The following is a 23,444-nucleotide window of genomic DNA, read 5'->3' as shown; positions in this document are numbered from 1 at the left end:
GTTTGGTTATCATGGTTGGCAACCAGTCATAATGATATATTTTTGCCACTGCTTTTGGAGCTTTTTTTAAAGATTATATATAATTTCCTTTTTTTTTGCATGTACTATTTTACTTTATTTTCTTTTTCTTTTTCCTTTTCTAAATAGAAAAGAGCCTTGCTAACATGGCAAGGTTGAAAAAATAGCAAATAGCAAATAATATGCGCTTTGAAAATAAAATTGTAAATTTCTTGTTTGTTGATTGGCAAATGGTAATTGATGTCATAATCACGTCATAATTTGGTCAAATGAAAACGCAAATTTCCTCGTCGTTGATTGGTAAATAAATGATGTCATAATCACGTCATTATGTGGTCATATAAAAATGCAATTGAAACCAGTTGGATTTCCAACTGGTTTCAATTGGTTTCAATTGGTTTTAACTGGTTTCAATTGGTTTTAACTGCATGGAATTTAACAATTTCCAGTTGAAACCAATTGAAACCAATTGGGCAACTGGAAATCCTAACTGGAACCAGTTGGGTAACTGGAAATGACTTCCAATTGGAAATGATTTCTAACTGGAACCAGTTGAGTAACTGGAAATCCCAACTGGAACCAGTTGGGCAACTGGAAATCCTAACTGGAACCAGTTGGGTAACTGGAAATGACTTCCAATTGGAAATGATTTCTTACTGGAACCAGTTGAGTAACTGGAAATCCCAACTGGAACCAGTTGGGCAACTGGAAATCCTAACTGGAACCAGTTGGGTAACTGGAAATGACTTCCAATTGGAAATGATTTCTAACTGGAACCAGTTGAGTAACTGGAAATCCCAACTGGAACCAGTTGGGCAACTGGAAATCCTAACTGGAACCAGTTGGGTAACTGGAAATGACTTCCAATTGGAAATGATTTCTAACTGGAACCAGTTGAGTAACTGGAAATCCCAACTGGAACCAGTTGGGCAACTGGAAATCCTAACTGGAACCAGGTGGGTAACTGGAAATGACTTCCAACTGGAAATGATTTCTAACTGGAAATCCTAACTTGAACCATTCAGTTGTGTAACTGGAAATCCTAACTGGTACCAATTGGGTAACTGGAGATGACTTCTAACTGGAAAGATGGGTAACTGGAAATGAATTCTAATTGGAACCAGTTGGGTAACTGGAAATTATTTCCAATTGGTTTCCAATTGGAAATTTTCCAGTTACCCAACTGGATCCAATTGAAACCAGTTAATTTGCATATTATTTGCCAGTGTGCACAGATTAATGTTTTATGAGATTAATCATCATTAACAATGTATCTATTTAATTCTTTACAATTTCAAGTACTACACTTTTTAAAGATAAGTATTTAGAATACTTAGCAGTGAAAACCATGTTAATAAATGTTAAAGATTATAATTAAAACAGATTAAAGGATAATTAGTACACCACTAACTGTTACCAAATTACATCAAATAAAAGTACATATATTTGAAGATCTTCCATATAAATATATACACATGAAAGTCTGTATTTTATCAATGCCCTTTACATTGGTATTAATAGACATATAACACTGCTTCTGTGTTGGCATGAGAAATAGTTAGTGCAAATGCTAATTAATTTGTAACTAATTAAGTTCCTTCCAACTGGAAGTTCCAATTGGATCCAGTTGGAAACCAATTGGTTTCAACTGGTTCCAGTTGAAACCAGTTGCCTCCAATTGGTTTCAACTGGAACCAATTGAAACCAGTTGCCTCCAATTGGATTCAATTGGTTTTAATAGGGAAATTGGAACAACTGGAACCAATATTGACAACAATTGCCAACTGGTTCCAGTTGCCCAATTGGTTTTAACTGGAAGCAATTGGCAACTGGTTTTCAATTGGAACCAATTGGTTTTTAACTGGAACCAATTGGCAACTGGTTTTCAATTGGAACCAGTTGTTCCAATTTCCCTATTGAAACCAGTTGGCCAACTGGTTTCAATTGGTTTTGCCCTAATTGGTTTTAACTGGATTTTGGTCCTGGGCTGGTCATACAAAAATGCAAAATAAAGTTGTCGTCCAAAGTCGTCAAAATGACGTCGTAACGACGTTGTACAAATAACTTATGACGAGATTTACTAGTTTCCGACGAGAAAATGACGTCATCACGACCGTGTCTGCTATCAGGGTCATTTCGTAAATACTGTGGAGTTAGTTCATGCATTACCTTGTACATAAAAACAATACAATGCTGATTTCTCCTTTTGTTAAGAAATTGCCAGCCCAGAGAATTATGCAACTCAGCGACAGATATGTGTGACTCTGGTTTTACCCCGGGGGGGGGGGGGGGCACTCAGTATATAATGCATAGTGGGTATGTGCCGCGGAGGGGACCCCCATTTTTACACTCAAATTTCCGTTCCAAGGCATAGCATTTTTGTCTTTTTGAGAAAAAGAACAAAGAAAGCCGCTCCAAAGCATAGCATTTTCTTCTTATCGAGAAAAAAGAAGAAAGAAATCCGCGCCAAAGCTTCGCATATTTTCCGTTACGACGTTCCAGCCGTATTCATCTGCTACAATGAGCCGCAATTTGGTGAAAAGCGGCCGCAGAGCGCTGTCCGACCATCGCATCTGCGCTAGCGCACCCGGCGCCCGTGCCGCCGGGCTAGCTGCATGCACGTATGCCCGTTCCATAGGGATAAATACGCAATCACGTACGCAGGCGACCCGTTCCAAGGACCCCCGTTTTCACAAACATTTGTCGCTCCGACGCCCGTTCCGAGGTCCCTCCTTTTTACAATAAGCCCGCTCCAAGGCCCCCTTGTTTTTCGCGCCCGCGGCACATACCCACTCCTTTTTGGTCGAGTGCCCCCCCCCCCCGGGGGTTTTACTCTTAATATGATGCGAGCTGCTCTGTTCTGTACCTTCTGGAGTTGTTCGATATATTTATTACATGCTGAGCTGTATATTACATCGCCATAATCAAAATATGGGAGTATAAGAGACTTATAAATCGAGTTTACAACTGATTCATTCAACGAGCGTCTTAATCGTCCTAGAAAACCAACCATCTTACTTACTTTCTGGACTAGTTTTTCGATATGTTTATTCCAGGTCAAAGTTTCATCACAGATCAGTCCTAAGTACTTAAATTCACGCACTTGGTTTATACGGGAATTGTTTAATGTTACATTCAAGACATTGCATTTAGCAAGCATATGTTTACTTCCGATTAGGATGCATTCTGTTTTATTACAATTGACACTCAGTTTATTATTATTCATCCACTTATGAACATTCTCCAGGTCGGAGTTAAGAGCTGACTCTACGTTTTGGATAGATGGGTGAGAAAAGTAAAGAACCGCGTCATCGGCGTACAATTGAACCTGACATGATTTCACACAGTCCACATGGTTACACATGGTACATTTTAGTCCTTTCTGATTTTTCTTAACAGGTTTTTTGCAAGAAGCACATGGGTATTTACAAGTATATGTCATGTTAGCCATAATAAACAAAAATACAATATATTTAAACAATTCGATAAGTGAAGAAAGAATTTCAATATTATATGTATTTGTGTATATCAAATACAAATAGTCTATAAAAAAGAACATGAGAAAAAAAAATGAGACGAGAAAAAAAATATTTAGGGGAAAAAGAGACAAACGTAAAAATTAGCAACAGCAGCAACAAATAATAATAATAATAACACTAACAATAATAATGATAATAGTGAGTTATCTAAGTTCTAAGGTAGCAGCTAGACCGGGTCATGTAGAGTTCAAAATGGTTGATGTTCACACTCAGAAACGCAGAGGTTAACCAGGATTTGTTTAGTGTCGAATCAGTGAACTGCTTACTGTTGTGAGCTAGGATGATAGCTAAAAGAAAATTGAATTGCAATTCAGGGGATGACGAGTTCGAAGACGAGAGGGGTAAATAGACTCTGTAATCCCTTTTTCGGAGATGTATTCAGTTTGCACAGATCACATTCCTTTGTGATTGAGACTCGTTTTTTCGTGCGTTTTATAACGCACAGAATTCGGCCATCTTGGGTCAATAGGGCATCAAGTTCATTTCTGAAACTGTAGTTTTGACTTTCCAAAAAAGTTCAGATCTTGTTTTGGTGAGGCTCTCATGAACAAATATAGCGTTGTCTTTTGAACCCCTCAATCTCTTTCGATTTCTGTAGATTTTGTCCCATGTGTCATAACTGGTGAATTTCACAATTATTCCTCTACTTTTACTTTCCTTTCTGGGCCCTAATCTATGACTTCTGTCAATGTCCTTTTCATCTAGTTTTACATTCATCCTTTGATCACATAAAGCGATAATAGTTTCATTGGTGTTTTCACTCTCAGATTCGTTAATACCATGAAATATTAGACCGGTTTCTTCGTGTATACTGTTCTGAATCATCGTGTTTCTCGAGCAAAGTTTGGATGTGAGTCTTAAGGGAAGCAATTTCATCGTCTCTCGATTTTAGTTCAAACTCCATAAATTCACGTACATTTTCTGTCACGTTCTTGGTAATGACGGGTGTGCCGGGGGGGCCACTTACATTGATGAGTGGATACCATGCGCGACCAAAAAAGCACGTAAAAAGGATGTCCTTTTCACGATAAGGCACGTTACGTATATACTGATAAGGGTGTCAAAAACACAAAAATAATGAAAAAAGGGTCTCTATTTCGCTAGGAAAATTACGTGTTTAGGGTCGAATTTGCGGGAATGATAAAACAAAATTAAAATGTTTTATAAAGGATGTCCATTTTGCCCCAACACTTCGTGTTTAGAGTCCGATTTGCGCGAGGTATAGAAGGTGGGGTCGTACTAAACCAAATAAGGTAAAGCCGACGACCGAATAAGGACCCGTAACAATAAAACATTCCTGTACTTGTTTAGGGGTTCATTTCAGGGAATATTTGCCAAGAGTATCGTTTTGTTTCCAATACTTGTTAAGGGTAGGGTTTTACACGCCAATACTTGTTAAGGGGTGCATTTTCAGAATATGGAAATTACGTGGGGTGCTTTTCGAGACCCCATGGTCGCGCATGGTATCCACTCGTGAATGGAAGTGGCCCCCCCCCCCCGGGCGGGTGTGATTTCGTCAACAAGAGTCTTTTTAAGAGCACTTACCAATTTGTTAAGCATGTCGTCACTCTCTAACCCTGTTTTTCCACCTCAGCTATATGTGTTTCTTGTCAGTTAAAGTTAAAAGGTATGCATTAGGGCATGGAATTAGAGTAAGGTTAGGCCGAAGTATGTGAAGTTGTCTTTTTTTTTATTGATCGCGCAACTTCTGGTCCGGTCGGCTCCGGGCAGGTAAACTATTTAAATCAAGTTCTGTCGTCACCTCCATAAAGACAACTTCTCCCGCTTTTCAGCTCATTACTAAACAATCATAATTTGGGGGCAAACAGGTTCATGATTTAAAAAGAGGAAGGTATAAAATTCGTGTCGTATTGAATAAAAAAGTACAATATCTTTTATCAAATTAAACTTCATGTCATTTCCCTGCACATTCATCTCCTATCCTGTTTTGCACCCTCAGTTTGAAATTTGAATGACACTTAAGTTTAATTCTTTATAATTCAAAAATGAAGCGCTTCAGGATATAAGTCAAAGAAATTAGGCATCCTTTTTTTATATAATCTCAATAAATCACAGAAGTTTATAAATCTTTTGCGCACTTGTAATGAAGTTCAATAATCTTAGAAAATCAATTGAATTAGAGCCGATGGGGTATTAGAGATATCTGCATTATTTTGATGAAACGTCCGCCCTTTGAAATTTCTAAGTATCATTGCATTGCGCGGGGAGGAACATCTTCCTTCCCGGCATATACACTTCTTCTCCTCTGTTTTGCGTGTTAAAGATATGCACTGCTAAATTGTAATCAAATCTGATCTTTCCAAGGGAAGTATTCAATATATCTTTGAGAATACCCTTTTCTCGGGACCCTTTTCATGGCCAAAAAAAAAAAAAAAAAATGATCAAACGCTTTAGCTTCCGCGCGTCGCGCGGGGTTATTATTATTCTAATTTTCTCCATTAATTGTATTCCTTTTTTTTGGCGTTCACAGTCACTTTTGAAAACAAGGTTCATGAAAACAAGGTTCAAAATCACAATATAGTCAACTGAATTGGAGCTGACATAAGTACTAGAGACAAGAGAGACGGCCCCTTTTCATTTTAATTTATGAAACACCAAAAGCTTCGCGCTTCGCGCGGGAGGTGGAAACTCCCTCTCCCTGCACCCACCCCCTAGGGAGGTGGGTTTGGTTTTTAGATAATAAGTTGGTTTTTAGATAATAAGAAAACGTTAAACCAACTTCAATCAGGATTCCGCAAATATCGTAGTGTCATAGATCATTTAGTCAGGCTTGAAACAGATGTTCATTTAGCATTGAAGGAGAAAAAATATACCGTGGCAGTTTTTCTAGACCTGGAAAAGGCGTATGATTCGTTATGGAAAGGAGGTCTCTTGAAAAATTGTCAATGTTAGATATTAGTGGAAAATTATTTTTCTTTATTAGAGCTTTCTTAAGAAATAGATATTGTAACGTTAAAGTTAACAATAGTATGTCAGAAAAGTATGGAGCACGGAATCCCGCAAGGGGGCTCTTTAAGTCCTGTCATTTTTACATTAATGTTAAATGACTTAAAGATTAAAGAAAGTGGAGTAAAACTATCATGTTATGCAGATGATATCGCGATTTGGTTTACTAGCTCAAACTTAGATCTGGTTCGCCAAAAGCTGCAAGAAGCCCTCCATGAAATCGAAATCTGGTGCTGGAGATGGAAATTAAATATTTCTCACACAAAGTATGTAGTTTTAGTTTTTACCAATAAACAAAAGAAAGATATTACTTTGAAAATAAATGGGCATGTTTTGCCTCATTGTGAGCAGCGCCATTGTGGATTGCTGCCCTCTGTTGGGCAGGGTTGTATATGTTACACATGCGAATCGTTGTCATCGGCCCTTGCGCGGCCAGGAAACGTGTGCATCTATAAATATATACGTATACGTAAGTACATGTGGGAATCGAATCCGTGCGCGTTATTTCTTGAGACCTCATCATCACGAAATAGAAACAGACGGACAATTCACTTTTCCTTGCCACGATCCTGCTTTTTAATTCAAATTTGTTCCTTTCCCTGGATATCCAAAGATACCGGAGTAGATATGGATGAGACCTACGATGTTATTGTGCTTGGCACAGGTCTGAAGGTAACGTAATGCAGATTTTGATGCATCATCTGACATCTCATTTGTGCATTAATATTGTGCATTGGAGCTGGAGCTTGTATTGTACCACAGTCTGGAATGGAATGGGATGGGCGTGTGATGTGGTGATGTAGCCTGGCTTGAAGTTGAGGACTCCGTGATCATATTTTTTTTAATGATTTTGATATTGCCATTTGATCACGAAGCCTTGAACCACCTCCCATATACATATAAGAGACACATGTAAACAAAGGTGGATTTCCCTAGGAAAAAGTTTGAAGATAGAAATCATGTAAATGACGTTGTCGGTTTGTGATTTTATTCTAACTAAGTCAGACTAAGTAAGTTAGATCTAGGCTAGACCAAAAGCTTCGGTCTCTGTTATGTTGGTTGTTCAGCTGAACTCCGTTGGCTTCACTCACCAAATACAGAGACCGAAGTTCTAGCGCGATCTGTACAGGGGACTCAATGGCCATATGTTTATGTACTTAAGATCGGATAAAACGGGGAAGTGAATTTGCGCGACAGCCGAGGTAAGTCACTGTTTTTGTTCCTTTTAACTTGATTTTTCTCAGTTTTTTGGCAATTGATGCCAAGAGGGAATATTAATTTGCATTTTGGTCGCGTGAATTTTCAAAATTTTGACTCATTAAAGACAAAAATTGAAGAGCCCAGACGGGGGGATTTTGCATTGCAAGTCCCCTAATGGTGGGTGCACGCTAGCGAGCCGTCTGTGTATGAGGAGAAATTAAAAAAAAAAAAAAATGTTAAAAAACTCCTCGAAACAGACGGCTGCCAGCTGTCTAGATCTAGGCTTACTGCGGCAGCCCGAACACGTACTGTGTTCGGGCTGCGTTGTGATTCACCCCGGCTCACCAGATCAAACCAGATGAGCATCGGGAATCACAGGAAAAGGAATAAAATTGGACAAACTTGTAATCAAGGAAATCTATACATACAACTTAAGCCGCAATATACGGTACACGATTATCAAAACTATGAAATAATGCCCCAAAACTAGGCAAAAACGGAGGGAATTTTTTCCGGTGTGCATTAAAAGTCGTTTGTACAGGAAGCAATGGAGGAACGATATAGCCTTTTGACGAGGCAATAAAAGAGAAAAAATACTTGAAAAATTAAATAATAATTGAATAGGCCTATGCGATTTTAGTATGTTCGTATTTTCATCAGATCCTGCCAATACCACTTAAGTCCATATAGAAAATACAACAAACGTTTCTGACAAAAGGCTACCATTCGATGCGTCAGAGAAAGATTGTTATGAATATTCATGAGTCTAGTTCCGTAAATTCTTGCTCCCTTTTGCCTGGTAACCAGTCAAGATACGGGTTTGTTTGTTTTTTTTCCTTGAAAGAAATAACATATTTTCGTATGAATTATTTTTTTTCTTTCTTTCTCCCTCATTTTTTTTCTTTTCTTCTGTTCTAGTTTATTTTCTCTTTCCTTTTTTTTAATTCTTCTTATGTTTTTCCCTTACCTTCTTTTCATTTTTTGGGGTCGGTTTTCTTTTTCTTTCTTCCTTTTTTTAAATTCTTTCGCCTTTTGCTTTTTTCTCGTTTTTTTTTACTCTTCGTCATTTTTCTTCTTTTTTTTTTTTTTTGTCTCTAATTTTCTTCTTGTCTTTATCCTCTTTTTTTCTTTGTTTCTTCTTTGTTTTCGATAGATTATACTCATGGTGTCATACAATTTTTTTTAATTATTACTATTGGAAACTCTACAGATATAGGTAAATAAACAAGCGAAGAAATAAATGAATACTCGTATATTAAAGGAATATTTTCAGTGGTGTACCCAGGATTTTCGAGGGGGGCGGGGCAAATTCGTCCGCCCAAAAAATTGACAAGCAAAAAAAAAAAGAAATGATCTTCAACCACAAATAAAGGATTTCGTACCAGAAAAAAATGACTAGCAAATAACAAAAAAAAAAAAGGTCTACAAGTTCAAAAGAGGGGGCCATCTGTGGCTCGTTGGGATCAGTTGTGACTCGTCGGGGGGGGGGGGGGGGGCCCCATTAGGTACGCTAGTGAATATATTCGTTGATCAAAATTATTGAGTGATCAGCAAATCACCTCTTTAAGATATTGATGCCTATTTTCTGGAACCCTGCCTCTGAAAGGCCTGTGCTGACTTAGCCTAGAATCTAGAGGACTCCGTGATGTGAATTTTTTTTAAAGACATCATACAATGCTGGCTCCCATATATTTTGATTTTTTTCTTTCTCTCTTGTTATGTTTTACATCTTGTTTATTATGTATACTGTGCATGCATCCTGCTTTCAATTTGAATTGTATGTTGTACGTTTTAATGAGAATTTAAAATAAATAAATGAAATGAAAATATATGAAAAATCTCATTATCATCCAACAACCATTTTCATTATTGATGCCTATATCAATATTAATTTGTAATATTTTTGAACAGAGATTATGGAATCATGAAATATGATTGAAATTCATATGTTTGTTTATAGATTACTATGTTATCTTTCATCTTTTTTCCATTCTGTAAGCTTCAATCATCGAGTATAAATCTCTGCGGGATATAGGCCTATAATCACAAAGAATTATAGGACGCATAAAGTCGCCGCGAATCTTGCTTGTCTGATTGTTTTCTTGGCATCCAAGAGGCGTTATTTTTTTTCTTCTAAAGACGTCTCGTTCTTTATCTTAATTGTTTTTGCTTAAGAGTTAATTAATAATAATGGTGACACTAAATCAGCTTATCTATACACAACAAAAAAAGTAAGTCCCCCCTAAATCAAATTGCTGTAACTTTTGAACGGAGTTATTTTGAGATATGATATTTCGTAGGTGGTTTTCTACACTCATTAAGCAACTCCTGGGGAAAAATGAGATTGATCGGTTGAGTCATGCATGAGTAATTAAAGATTGAATTAAAAATGACCATTTTTGAAAGTCACAAGAGTCGTTTTTCAGATTGTGCAAATAGAAAGTTGGGCAAAAGTTGTTTTTAGGTGAATTTTATGGTGTTATGCTGTTTTGCTATCCATCATTTAGCCACTCCACACACAATTTTGATATCGTATGTTCATGGTTGAGTGAGCACAATTTCGCAGGGGCCGCGGAAGCGGGGGTGGGGGGCCCCTTTTTCCAAAATCATGTACAAAAATGTAAAAATGACCATACGATTGTGATTTTTTGCATGGTCAGCCCCCCCCCACACTTTTGGCTCAGCCCCTCCCCCACACTTTGAAAACCGTTCTGCTGCCCCTGTATTGTGACGTATCATCATAGGTTTTTTTTTGTAGTATCCTAGACAACTTGTTAGGTCATATTAAAATAAAAATGGGGAGAGAAAGATGGCGCCCTACTAAATCAAACTGTATTATTTCTCATCGTGGAACATTTCTGTAATATCATTTAAAAATGAGTGGAAAGAAAAGACAGATGGACAAAAGGGACGTTTCACCAAGGATTTCCCAATACTTCACCCCTTCTGGCTCAATTTCAGACAGAACAGAGATGGACATCGATGAAAACTCGGATATTCTACTTGAAAATCTCACTCAGCAGTCAGAGCTTAATACTGGAATCAGCGAAGTAGGCCAGGACTTGCAGGAGTCGCACCCGGAAGCTGCCGGGGGAAAGGAGAGGGAAAAAGATGAAGACGAACCGCGGGCGGAGAAGAAGCGGAAGATCAATGGAGATGAAAAGGTGCAGGCAAGTACTACCACTGAAGATTTACTAGCAAGGCTTCTTGACAGAATGGATCAAATGAACTCAAAGTTCAATGACATTGTGGCCAGATTAGACTTATCACTTGCTCAGATTGATAATAATAAGAGAGAGATAGAAGAAGTGAAGGAAAAGCAAGAAGGGATTGAGTTTGACATTGATTCAATCAAAGAGAAATTGCACGCACAAGAAAAGGAGAATGAGAAGTTATGCGAACGTCTGACTGACCTATCCGCCAGGGGAATGAGAAACACACTTGTGTTCCAAGGCTTTCCAGAGGGTGCTGAGAACAAGAATTGTGAAAATTTGATCCAGTCATTTGCCAAGTCGCATTTGCAGATTGAAGCTGAAGTAATCATCGAAAGGGCACATCGCAGCGGAAGCACCTCATCACCTCGACCAAGGCCGATTATTGCAGCTTTTAATCGGTACACGACCAAAAACATGATCCTGGTAAATGCACGTCGCTTCTTGAAGGAGAAACCCTTTGAGCATAATGGAAAGCATCCTATTTACGTGGATGAAATGTTGCCCAAGGAAATTCGTGAACAACGGAAGAAGCTGATTCACATCAAGAAGAAGCTGAAAGAGGAAAATACAAGGAGAGTGGTGTACTTCAAGTATCCTGCTCGCATCTTCTACAAAGAAGGAAAAGACGGGAAGGAGAGAGAATACAAGATGAAATAACTCAAAACGTCAAAGGAAAGAAAATTTTATCATTCCACATCGAAATGCCGGAAACATAAAAAAAAAAAAAAAAAAAAGCACACAAAAACCTGAATAATGTTATAGAGTTGGACTTACCTTGTCTTCTTAAAACAATAAGAAAAGTGAAAAGGAATACTTAGAATTAAGATAATGACAAGAGCTTAAACTTTTGTGTTTAAAAAAAATATTTTTCATGAACTGTTTCCAAGAGTGAACTTTTGTAGGTGAATATGTGGAAAACCACTCAAAGGAGAAAAGGAAAGACCACGATGTAGAGCGCCACCTTGATCTCCCTAAGGCATACAGAAGAACTAGCCTTTGGTATGATTTGTTTTTTGTGTTTTTTGTTTGCTGAACCTGATTGTTTAATATATGTTGAACCTGATCATATGATGGTGGTACTTTTAAGAAATTCATATCTCAATTATGGATTTGAAGCTGATGACACATAATGTGAACGGATTGGGGGACTTTAAAGCAAGGAAACGTTATTTTAATTATATGCTTAAACAGAACAAAGATATTATCCTTTTACAGGAAACTCATTCTGTAGAAAAGGAAGAATCATTATGGAGAAATCAAGTTAGAGCTGATATTATTTTCAGTCATGGAACTTCTAAGAGCAGAGGAGTATGCATTATATTAAGAAAGACACCTGATTTTAAAGTGTTAGACTCCATTAAAGATATAATGGGACGATTTTTATTGGATAGAGGAGGAGGAATGGCCACAAATGTATTTACTCCCATTTAAATGCACAATAGAAGTTAAAATGAGAGTCTTCCAGTTTAAAATTTTGCATAATATTCTCTACACCAATGAGAGATTATTTAAAATGAAGCAAGTTGAGACAGAACTTTGCACATTGTGCAAGACCTCTGTTGAAACTCCTTTACATCTTTTTTATGAATGTAAGGTTGCTGAAGATTTAAGACATGCTTTTGTTGATAAAATTGGTCTGAAGCTATCTGTCAGATATGAGGATCTATCTAGGAAAAGAATGATGTTTGGCTTCATAAAGGATTGGAAGGGACCACATAAAATATTACTGAATCACTTAATTATCTTATTGAAGAGATACATTTATATTCAGAAATGCAGGAATTTAGTAGTAAGTTTTATAGGTTTTGAAGCATTCATTTGCAAAATCAGACATATAGAATTGGTAATTGCTAAACAAAAGCACAAAGAAAACATGCACTATAGAAAATGGTCCCCTATTGAGAATTTATTTTAATTATCCATAATTATATTTTGATGAAACAATCCAAACCACCAGGGACTCATTTTTTAGCTTTTGCATCAGGTCTGTTTGTTTGTTGTTTTGTTTTGGGTTTTTTTTGGTAATTGTTACAGTGATTCCTATTTAATTATTGTTCTTTTAATGTTATACAATTATGTAATTCATGTATGATTGTTGTTTTTGTAATGTTACGAAAAAATCTTGAAAATCAATAAAATTTGGAAAATATTAAAAAAAAATTGAAAATGTTGGTGGCTCCCCCGATTATAGGCCCCTCCCCCATTCTTAAATTCTGGATCCACCACTGATTTGTCCATAAATTAAACTGATCATGAGAAATTGTTAGGAAAAGAATACATTTATGCAGTATAAAGAGTATTCATTCCTAAGTTTTCGAATGTGCTCGCTCAACCATGAAAATGTTAAGTTCGGTAAGTGTGTGGTGAAAGAAATGATGGATGATAAAAACAACAGCAATTAAAGTCACATTTCAAACCAAATTTGCCCCCAATATTCACCTTATTACCCTTTAAAATGAGTCTGTGACATTGAAAATGCCCATGTTCTCACTTTGATGTGTGCTCACTCAACCGTAAATAAACAAATCGATTTCATTTTTGCACAGAATTCTGCCCATAGGTTGATAAACATTACTGCCAAATGACATTGCTAAAGACAGCGTTGAAAAAAAGTTCCACCATATTGAATAAGGTGTTACTTATTCTTAAACATGTGCACCCATAATGTACACAAGTCTATGAGAGAGGAAGTCAAAATTTTAACAAATATGAAATAAGGGGTTTGTTTCATGGACGGTTTTTGTTACTTCTGCCAACAGTTATTTCATGAAACTTCGCACATGGCTTCAGAGTAACACTATCCAAAGGGCGCGCACACCAAAATAACAATTCGATACGGCACAGAGTGGGGCCAAGGCCTTGAACTTTCTTCTCATTTGCATAATTTTCGAATATTGTGTGCTCACTGATGCATTAAACATCAGAATTTTCATAAAAATCAAATCAAATGAACCATGCAAGGAGGTTTGTGACAGATATCCACAGTTACAAGTTACATTTTTTCCAATAACGTAAAAAAGAGCTAATCACATTCCACATGTTCATTCAAGCGTGAATGTTTAATTAAACGCCTTTGAATCATTGAAGCATGTTAATTGGTCATGAACATAACGAAAATGTTGATAAAAGATCAGTTTCAGTTACCAAAATGAAACAATACTTGCCTATGATATTTGAAAATCGTATTTTTTGTTTCCAATAAATGTTCATTGAACCGTGAAACGATGAATATTGTTGAAGATACTCTTCCCAAAAATAACTGTCATCATATTCTATCATTTTTATTGATGAAAATGTGTAAAAAATCCAATTATAGCAAATTTGGACTTGTGTTTATTCAACCGTGAAATTTAGCCAAAAAAATTGCATCGTCTTTTAGAAAGTACATTTTACAAGCCTTCTGACTATTTTTCATGATGAGAATGTGGAATTAGTTCCAATAAAATGGAATCAAAGTCATGATTTTTGGCTTGTGACTTTTGAAAAGTGACATTTTTGCCTTCTGACGGTGCTCACTGAAGCATGACGTAAAATACGTCCATAACATTTACTCAGAGGGTAGCTTATAAAATTACCTACATGCTCATGGAAAAATATATCAAAAACTCGCATTGGTTCGGAAATTATTGATGTTTGTTCAAGGGGGGACTTACTTTTTTTGTTGTGTATATATACATCTACAACTGTACCACTGAAGAATTGATGCAGAAATCAAATTTTGTGATAGATTTTGTCATAACATCCCAATAAAAGTTAGGCCTTTATCATGCACCTTTTCAATTTTTTCTATAACAAGTGCGTCGCAAGGAGGTGGTGGGGTGGCCTTCCCCATCCTAACGCCCCCCCCCAGGACAGTATACACGGTGAGAGCGAAGGGGAAAGCAATGGCGAAAAAGATAGCTTTGTGGGATTTTCTTTCTCATTTTCTTTCTCTCTAAATATTTGCTTCCGCGCAAGTTTGCGAGGAAATCATGATATTGTTTTTCTCCTTTATTTACCTTTCTATACTACCCCGTTTTCCCATCTCGGCTTAATGCTAGTGTGTTTCGTGGCGGCATCAAGTTTTAAAGAATGATATTTGGGAACGGAACTAGTATTAAGATTACATGTCAAAGTAATATTTTTCTTCGAATTGAATACTAACTTTCCCGATCCTTAGGTAAGGGTGGTAAACTCTAGCTGTCAATTACCCACAAAGTCTACTTCTTTCGCTTTTCAGCTCTTTACTTATTTATTTAGGGCCGCGGACGGCCTTATCCTGAGCATTTAAAAGGGGCAGTTATAAAAATTGTGCCGTACAATATATATGTGAAAAAAAGAAAGTACAATATTACTAGATGGAAGTTCATATGTCATCAATCTCCTTTCGCCTATTTTGCGCCATTAATTTGATATTTTGCATGTCATTTAAGTTTCTAATCATTCAAGTACACTGTTAAAAATGATTGAAAAAAAAAACACTGTTTACGACATGAATCACACAATTGTTTAAACAAGTGTTTAAATTCTTAAACAATGCAGTTTAAATTCAAATATTTGATAATCAATAATTAAATTCAAATATTGAATAATCAATAATTAAAGCATGATTTTTAAGACTTTAAACACTTGTTTAAAATGTTTGAACTATATACTGCGCAATTCACACAATAAACAGCGTTGTTAAAATTATTTTTGACAGTGTAAGCGCTTCGTATAAATGAGTTCAATTAGTGGCGGAACCATGATTTTCAAAGGGGGGGGGGGGCACATTTTTCCAATGAAAACTTTGACGAGCAAAAAAAAAGAAAAAGTTTTTCAACCAAAAATTAAGAAAATTTCGTCCCTGACCAAAATTGACAAGCCAAAAAAAAAAAAAAAAATTTTGTATAAAAAAAAAGAATAATTCGGCCCCGAAAAAAATTGACAAGAAAAAAAAAGATCTTCACTTTCAAAGGGGAGGGGGCATAGTTCGGTTTTAACAACATTTTTTAAATCACAAATTTTCATTTTTCTTCTCAAGGGGAGGGGGGAGCACGAGCCGGCTTTTGCCTCCCCCTGGATCCGGCAGTGAGTTCCATGTTTTTAATTTGAATTTGACAAGCAAAAAAAAAGGTCTTTAACATAAAATTGGAGGTCGTTTTGTATTAATTTTCTTTAGAGGGGGAGGGGGGGGGCGGGTGACTAAAAAACACATATGCTACTGCCATGAGGTGAATTATACAACAAATGGTAATTAGAGATTATCAAAGCGGCAGATTCTTTTTTATTAAATTATAATTATTCTTTACGATATCTTGATATTTCTTTTTAAAGGAGGCAACTTTTTTTAAAAGTATTTCCTTTCGTTTTAAAATCATATTCAATCCTTCCTCGTTGTTATAACAAGTGAAAAAGATGTATAAAATTAATAAAATCAGAATTCGTATTTAAGAAAATCGTAAATTGATTTTTCTAAATGTAAAATTAGAATCTGTAAATTTAATATTTCATAATCACAAAGGGAATACTCATAATACAGACTTAAAATTTCTACATGATCTAGAAATCTCTTAATATAATTATGAAACACAATCATATTGTTGATAAATTTTATTTTGTACAGGAATTTATAAAAAAAAAACACACACACCAAGAGAACACAGTCATGCTTTACCCCCCCCCCCCCCTCCCCATAAACAAAGCATAAAAAAGATGAAAATGAGAAAGAAATATAACAAATTACAAAATTAAAAAAAATATTATAAAAACACAGAATGCAACAAAATAAAAATACTACTACAAAAATAATACTACTAATAAAAAATAAAATAAAATAAAATAAAATACTACCAATAAAAAATACTACTACTAATAAAAATACAACTACGTTTGCTACATCGTGAGACAACTGGTTACTTCTTCTACTCAATCCTTCACCACGATGAACCTCTTCCACATCAAAATAAAAATATCTATGAAATAAATTATTTTTTCATAAATACAGATTTTTTTAAAAATTAAAATGAAAATATGGTATTGAATTATATGCCTATAAATCATGATTTAATTGAATCGAGGCGACTTGCCGAAAGTTTTGACTTTACATGCATATTCATTAAACTGTGTTGTAAAGACAGTGATGTCATCTTATAAATATTCATATGCGCATGCGCAGAAACTTTTTTTCACGTTCTTCAAACATGGCGATCTCGCGATTGGAACAAAAGTCCGAAAATTGATGCTCTTTTGAAGGATTTCATGGAATTATATTCATTATTCTTATTTCAAAGGTAAACTGATTTAGGAACAGTTTGTTTAGGTAAGATTGATATTACTCGTTAGATTCTTAATTCATTATGATCATCGGTTTTCTGATGCCAAACATCGCGAAGTTTTGTACTCCGGTGAAAATGAGTGGTAGCATTCAGGACCTCGACACTGTCTAAAGACGTCGTGTCGAGGTCCCCGGGGCAAGATCTAGGCCCACTCACACGTATTGCGAGGTTAGTATTACTGATATACTAACCTCGCACCACGAACCGCGTTTGGCAGTGGATTTCTAACTAGTGGGTCGCGCGTGCTGGGATCTCACTTCTTGGGTCCACAACACACGACTTCTATGGCTTGATTTTTCTGTGCGTGGCGGCATGTAATGAACCCTTGGGTGGATCTAGGCCTAACGTTAGATATAGTCGGTACACTCATTCTATGAACAAGGTTATGATATAACTCATAGTATTAGTCCAGGATATAAAGGCCAAAGGCCCCATAGAAAATTGACCAAACCTTATTTTTGTCTCACCTGCATAGCAGAGTGAGACTATAGGCGCCGCTTTTCCGACGGCGGCGGCGTCAACACCAAATCTTAACCTGAGGCTGAGGTTAAGTTTTTGAAATGACAGCATAACTTAGAAAGTATATGGACCTAGTTCATGAAATTGGCTATAAGTTTAATCAAGTATTACTGAACATCCTGCCTGAGTTTCATGTCACATGACCAAGGTCAAAGGTCATTTAGGGTCAATGAACTTAGACCATGTTGGGGGAATCAACATCAAATTCAAAATCTTAACCTAAGGTTAAGTTTTTGAAATGTCATCATAACTTAGAAAATATATGGACCTAGTTCATGAAACTTATACATATGGTTAATCAAGTATCACTGAACATCCTGCATGAGTTTCACGTCACATGACCAAGGTCAAAGGTCATTTAGGGTCAATGAACTTTGGCCAAATTGGGGTATTTGTTGAATTACAGCCATAACTTTGAAAGTGTGTCGGTCTAGTTAATAAAACTTGGACATAAGAGTAATCAAGTATCGCTGAACATCCTGTGCACATTTTAGGTCACATAACCAAGGTCAAAGGTCAATAAACTTTGGCCATAATGGGGGTATCTGTTGAATTACCATCATAACTTTGAAAGTTGATGGATCTGACTCTTGAAACTTGGACATAAGGGCATTTTCACGGTAACTGACATTACACGGCACAATGTATTCACACCTTTCATTGTGTGTATCTCTAAAACAACAAATGATGGGAGTTTGCTTTTGATAGAGTTAATAAAGTGAACCTTGCTGTATACTCTGATACTAAGTTTTCCTTGTAACCACATTTTTTTACGCATCAGCAAGCAAAAATGTGTCGGTAACTGACATTACGCAAAAGGACATGCAATTTCAGGGTGTTCATTAAAATTGAAATATCTCATGTCCCTGAGTAGATAGAGTAATAATTTGAATATGTAAATATACCTCCGTTACTAGGTTAAGATGTGTCAAAATATTAAGAAATTCGTTTTTGTCTTTTGGGGACTATGATAATTTTTCCACAACCATGCTGGTAACTGACATTACGGTAACTGACATTACACTTAATTTGCCATAGAGATAACACATGGAAGTCAAATGTGTGGAATCATTGCATTGTATCTTCTGTGCAGGGCTTCACATGAAAGTGAGCTTGATGTGGAAGTATACCCAAGTTTTTAGGAACATTTCAATGAAAAACTTTTTATTTTTCTCAATTCCTTTCTTTGATTTGAACATTTTTATCATTACTTGTCGGTAACTGACAATACACATTAACATTTACCAGTGCTATATGATTTTCAAAGGCATAATTTTCTTGGTACTTATATGTAAGGCTTTTTAAAATCATAAAAGTTTCATAATACTTCACATTTTTAATTATCAAAAGATAAGAAATGTATGTTTTACTTACTCGGGGGGGGGGGGGGGGGTCATAGCAGCTACATGTTTTCCTATAGTAATTTGATATTGCATTGACTGTACGCATGGATTTTTCTGACTATACACCCATAATATATTCATCAGTTTTATATTGACTTTTTAAACCTTTTCCTTCTCCAACCTCCCCCTCCCCTCAAAAAAGGCAAAAATGAATAAGGGTTTCCTCCCCTAGGCTACATGTACCCCTCCCCCGAATCTCATGCAGCCATGTAGTTTTATTGTCTCACCTGCATAGCAGAGTGAGACTATAGGCGCCGCTTTTCCGACGGCGGCGGCGGCGACGACGGCGGCTGCGGCGTCAACACCAAATCTTAACCTGAGGTTAAGTTTTTGAAATGACAGCATAACTTAGAAAGTATATGGACCTAGTTCATGAAACTTGGCCATAAGGTTAATCAAGTATTACTGAACATCCTGCCTGAGTTTCATGTCACATGACCAAGGTCAAAGGTCATTTAGGGTCAATGAACTTAGACCATGTTGGGGGAATCAAAATCTTAACCTAAGGTTAAGTTTTTGAAATGTCATCATAACTTAGAAAATATATGGACCTAGTTCATGAAACTTATACACTTATATCTGTTGAATTACCATCATAACTTAAAAAGTTTATGGATCTGATTCATGAAACTTGGACATAATAGTAATCAAGTATTACTGAACATCCTGTGCAAGTTTCAGGTCACATGATCAAGGTCAAAGGTCATTTAGGGTCAATGAACTTTGGCCAAATTGGGGTATTTGTTGAATTACAGCCATAAATTTGAAAGTGTGTTGGTCTAGTTCATAAAACTTGGACATAATAGTAATCAAGTATCACTGAACATCCTGTGCGAGTTTCAGGTCACATGATCAAGGTCAAAGGTCATGTAAGGTCAAAGAACTTTGGCCACGTTGGGGGTATTTGTTGAATTGCCATCATATCTCTATAAGTGTATTGGTCTAGTTCATAAAACGTGGAAATAAGAGTAACCAAGTATTATTGAACATCTTGTGCGAGTTATAGTAGTTTTCAAAATCAGCACTGCTGCTATATTGAATCGCGTGATGCAGGTGAGACGGCCAGAGGCATTCCACTTGTTGTCTCACCTGCATAGCAGAGTGAGACTATAGGCGCCGCTTTTCCGACGGCGGCGGCGGCGGCGTCAACACCAAATCTTAACCTGAGGTTAAGTTTTTGAAATGACAGCATAACTTAGAAAGTATATGGACCTAGTTCATGAAACTTGGCCATAAGGTTAATCAAGTATTACTGAACATCCTGCCTGAGTTTCATGTCACATGATCAAGGTCAAAGGTCATGTTAGGTCAAAGAACTTTGGCCACGTTGGGGGTATTTGTTGAATTGCCATCATATCTCTATAAGTGTATTGGTCTAGTTCATAAAACGTGGAAATAAGAGTAACCAAGTATCACTGAACATCTTGTGCGAGTTATAGTAATGTTGTAACCCGCACCCGTTGCGGTACGGGTTAACCTGCCGGTATGCCCCCGATCGCGGGTTGCGGGCCGGGCCGAGTTCATTCTCAAACCCGCAGACCGTCATGCGAAAAAAAAGGGAGAAGTAACGACGCATAATAAAAACATTAACAATGAAAATTGAGTTAGGATCATGTGCTTCTTACGTGGCGGATTCTTTTAGAGACGTAGATATTTCCTTTTTAAAAAATGCTGGCGTATTTTTGTCTTGTGAACAGTGAACAGGACTGAGACAGTTCGACATAAATACATCAGTTGCTCTTTCGAAGAAGGAGCGCGCGCCAGTGCAGCGCAGCACAGTAGTCGATCTAGTCAAAAGCAATCGCATAGGCCAATGAAACTCGATGTCGAGTTTCCCGTCCCATTTTTTCCAGCTCATAATGAGGATTTCATTATTCATTATTTTCCAGAAGATGAAAGTTTGACCTTTTGTAACCTTTGAACGCACGTTTATTCTGTGGAACTGTCTTGAAGCCAGGGAGCAAATCAATCATTTTTTTTTCGGGGGTTCCATTTTCATTTTTTATAATATTTCAGGGTCTCCATTTCTACCGTTTTGGAGGCTACTTTTTTCATTTCGGGGGCTCTTTTCAAATGCTACGTTTTTGTATTTTGAGGAATCCCTGTTCACTTATCAAATTAATTATTACTTATTGTTTAATATTGCATGATTTTAAAGTTATTTTTTTCATGCTTAGAATCTTGGATGTGGGTGTGTTTGTGTGGGTGTGACTATGAGTTGAACTTGGATATAAATGAATTCAATATCTAATTTCTACTCCATCTAATTCCAGTACTTGGCCATGTAATAAAGGCCCACATACCCTAACTTTTCCTGATGTTCTTTGAAAACGCAGATCTCCACGAAAATTGCATTTCTCTATGGGGGAGTCTAAATTTGGTGAGAATGAACTCATTAATAACTTAAATATACATGACAATGAAGAAATCATCTAACTTTATTGGCAGTTTTGAATAATATTCCCGAAATATAAACTCTGTCTGAAACATAAAATCACCATCATTGAGGCCTTTACAGAGCGAATTGTCCCCCAGAGCTCTGGCAGAGAGACAGAGCTCAGACTGGCTAGCTAGTACAAGCGCCAATGCGTACGTGCGTGAGCCTCCCGTCGGCCTTGTAAAACAGATTGAGTTTTGTTTGATGATTTTTTTGTCTGATATGCCGTATGACAACTCACCAATGCGAGGTTACTAGACTATAGGGCCGTCTGCACCATCCCGAGTTTTCAAATTAGCGCGCTATTTCTGATCCGGCAAATTATCCCGATCTGAAAAATCTCGAGATAGTTGGCGGTGCAGACGCAATTATCGTGCTAGTTCGTAGGATTAATCTCGAGATTGCAATCCCAAGTCAACTCGGGTTTATTTGCAAAATAGCGCGCTATTTTACGAATTATCCCGCTAATTCGTCGGTGCAGACGCACTCGAGATTGGACTCGGGGTAATTTATTCATGACGTCAGTCCATAATGCAATTCGCGTTCCACTTCCGCCTTGGTCAAAACATAAACACGTGCGGAAGTCAACTTTATACATGCGAATAGCGTTCATAAGCAACGATGGTGTCCCACCAGTGAATGGATTTTGGGAGAGACCAGACCGAAGGGGGAGGCGCTCATCGACGATGGTCATATTCAATAACAACACTGACAGCAGTGTTGTCTTCCTTCGCAAAATGTGAGCAAATAGCATTTCTTTCCTCCTTCTCTCCCCCTCTCTCTCTCTGTCGTTGCCTCCTACTCCGCCATCATATTTAACGAAGAATACATCACTTCTTCACTCGCTGAGCTGAGAGGATTGTTGCATAACACCGGTTGAATTCGGCGAAAGTGCTAGTGAAAGGAGTACATTGCTTGCATATCGCGGGAAGTTATTCAAAAGCGCGGGCCGTTGAAACTCCAAGATCCGAAAGTGCGCATGCTCGTAATATCGGGCTTGTTGCCTCGCTCGAGCAGGAATCGCTCTTCGTGGGATGGTGCAGACGGGGTTTCTTGAATCTCGAGATTAATCGCGAAGAGGGCTGATCGGGCTAAAATCTCGAGATTGAGCAAACTCGGGATGGTGCAGCACCGCCTTATGGGATTTATTGAGGTAGCTCGACCAAACCTCGAGCGATGTTCGTGCAGGCTCCACTCCACTTCACTACCGCTACATCGGGTAGGTAGAGCGTAGTGTAGCAGAAGTGAAGTTGAGTGGAGCCTGCACGAACATCGCTCGAGGTGTGGTTGAGCATGCAGTGTCATTCCATTCACAAGAAAAAAACAAGAAAAGAATTACAGGTATTTACATGATATACAAGTAATTGTGACTGAAAAGCTTATATTAATGTTTTATATCAGTTCTGAATCTAGATCTATGTCAAAATAGTAAAATAATGAATTATTTTCAGAATTTGATTTTTAAACGCGGTCCAAATTTCATAACGCGGGCAGGCGACGGGAAACTGAACATCGAATTTGCTGGGCAGCCTGGGCTACATGTAGCTAGCGCGCGCTGAGCTGCGGCTCCGATCGATCCGAGGAGTTAATTGGGCAATGCTTTCGATTACGAGATCAGAGCCGACCCATTTCGGGTACAAAGTAACCCCAAAAACATTTTCTCTCCGGAATAAAAGGCGAATTTGCAAATTGTAAGTAAATTCACTCTAGGCTAGGTTAGTAGTTGGCATATATTTTCGTGATTTGAGCCTGTATAGTGTGAGGATTGCAGAAATAATTTTCATTTTTCAAAGATAAATTTACTTGCGGGTTAAAACCCGACGGGTCAGCGGGTCCCGCTTGCAAATTAT

This window comes from Lytechinus pictus, chromosome 3 (genome assembly GCF_037042905.1).
Source record: "Lytechinus pictus isolate F3 Inbred chromosome 3, Lp3.0, whole genome shotgun sequence".
NCBI classification, from domain to species: domain Eukaryota; kingdom Metazoa; phylum Echinodermata; class Echinoidea; order Temnopleuroida; family Toxopneustidae; genus Lytechinus; species Lytechinus pictus.
The sequence above is the reverse complement of the archived record's forward strand: the minus strand, read 5'-3'. Positions refer to the sequence as shown.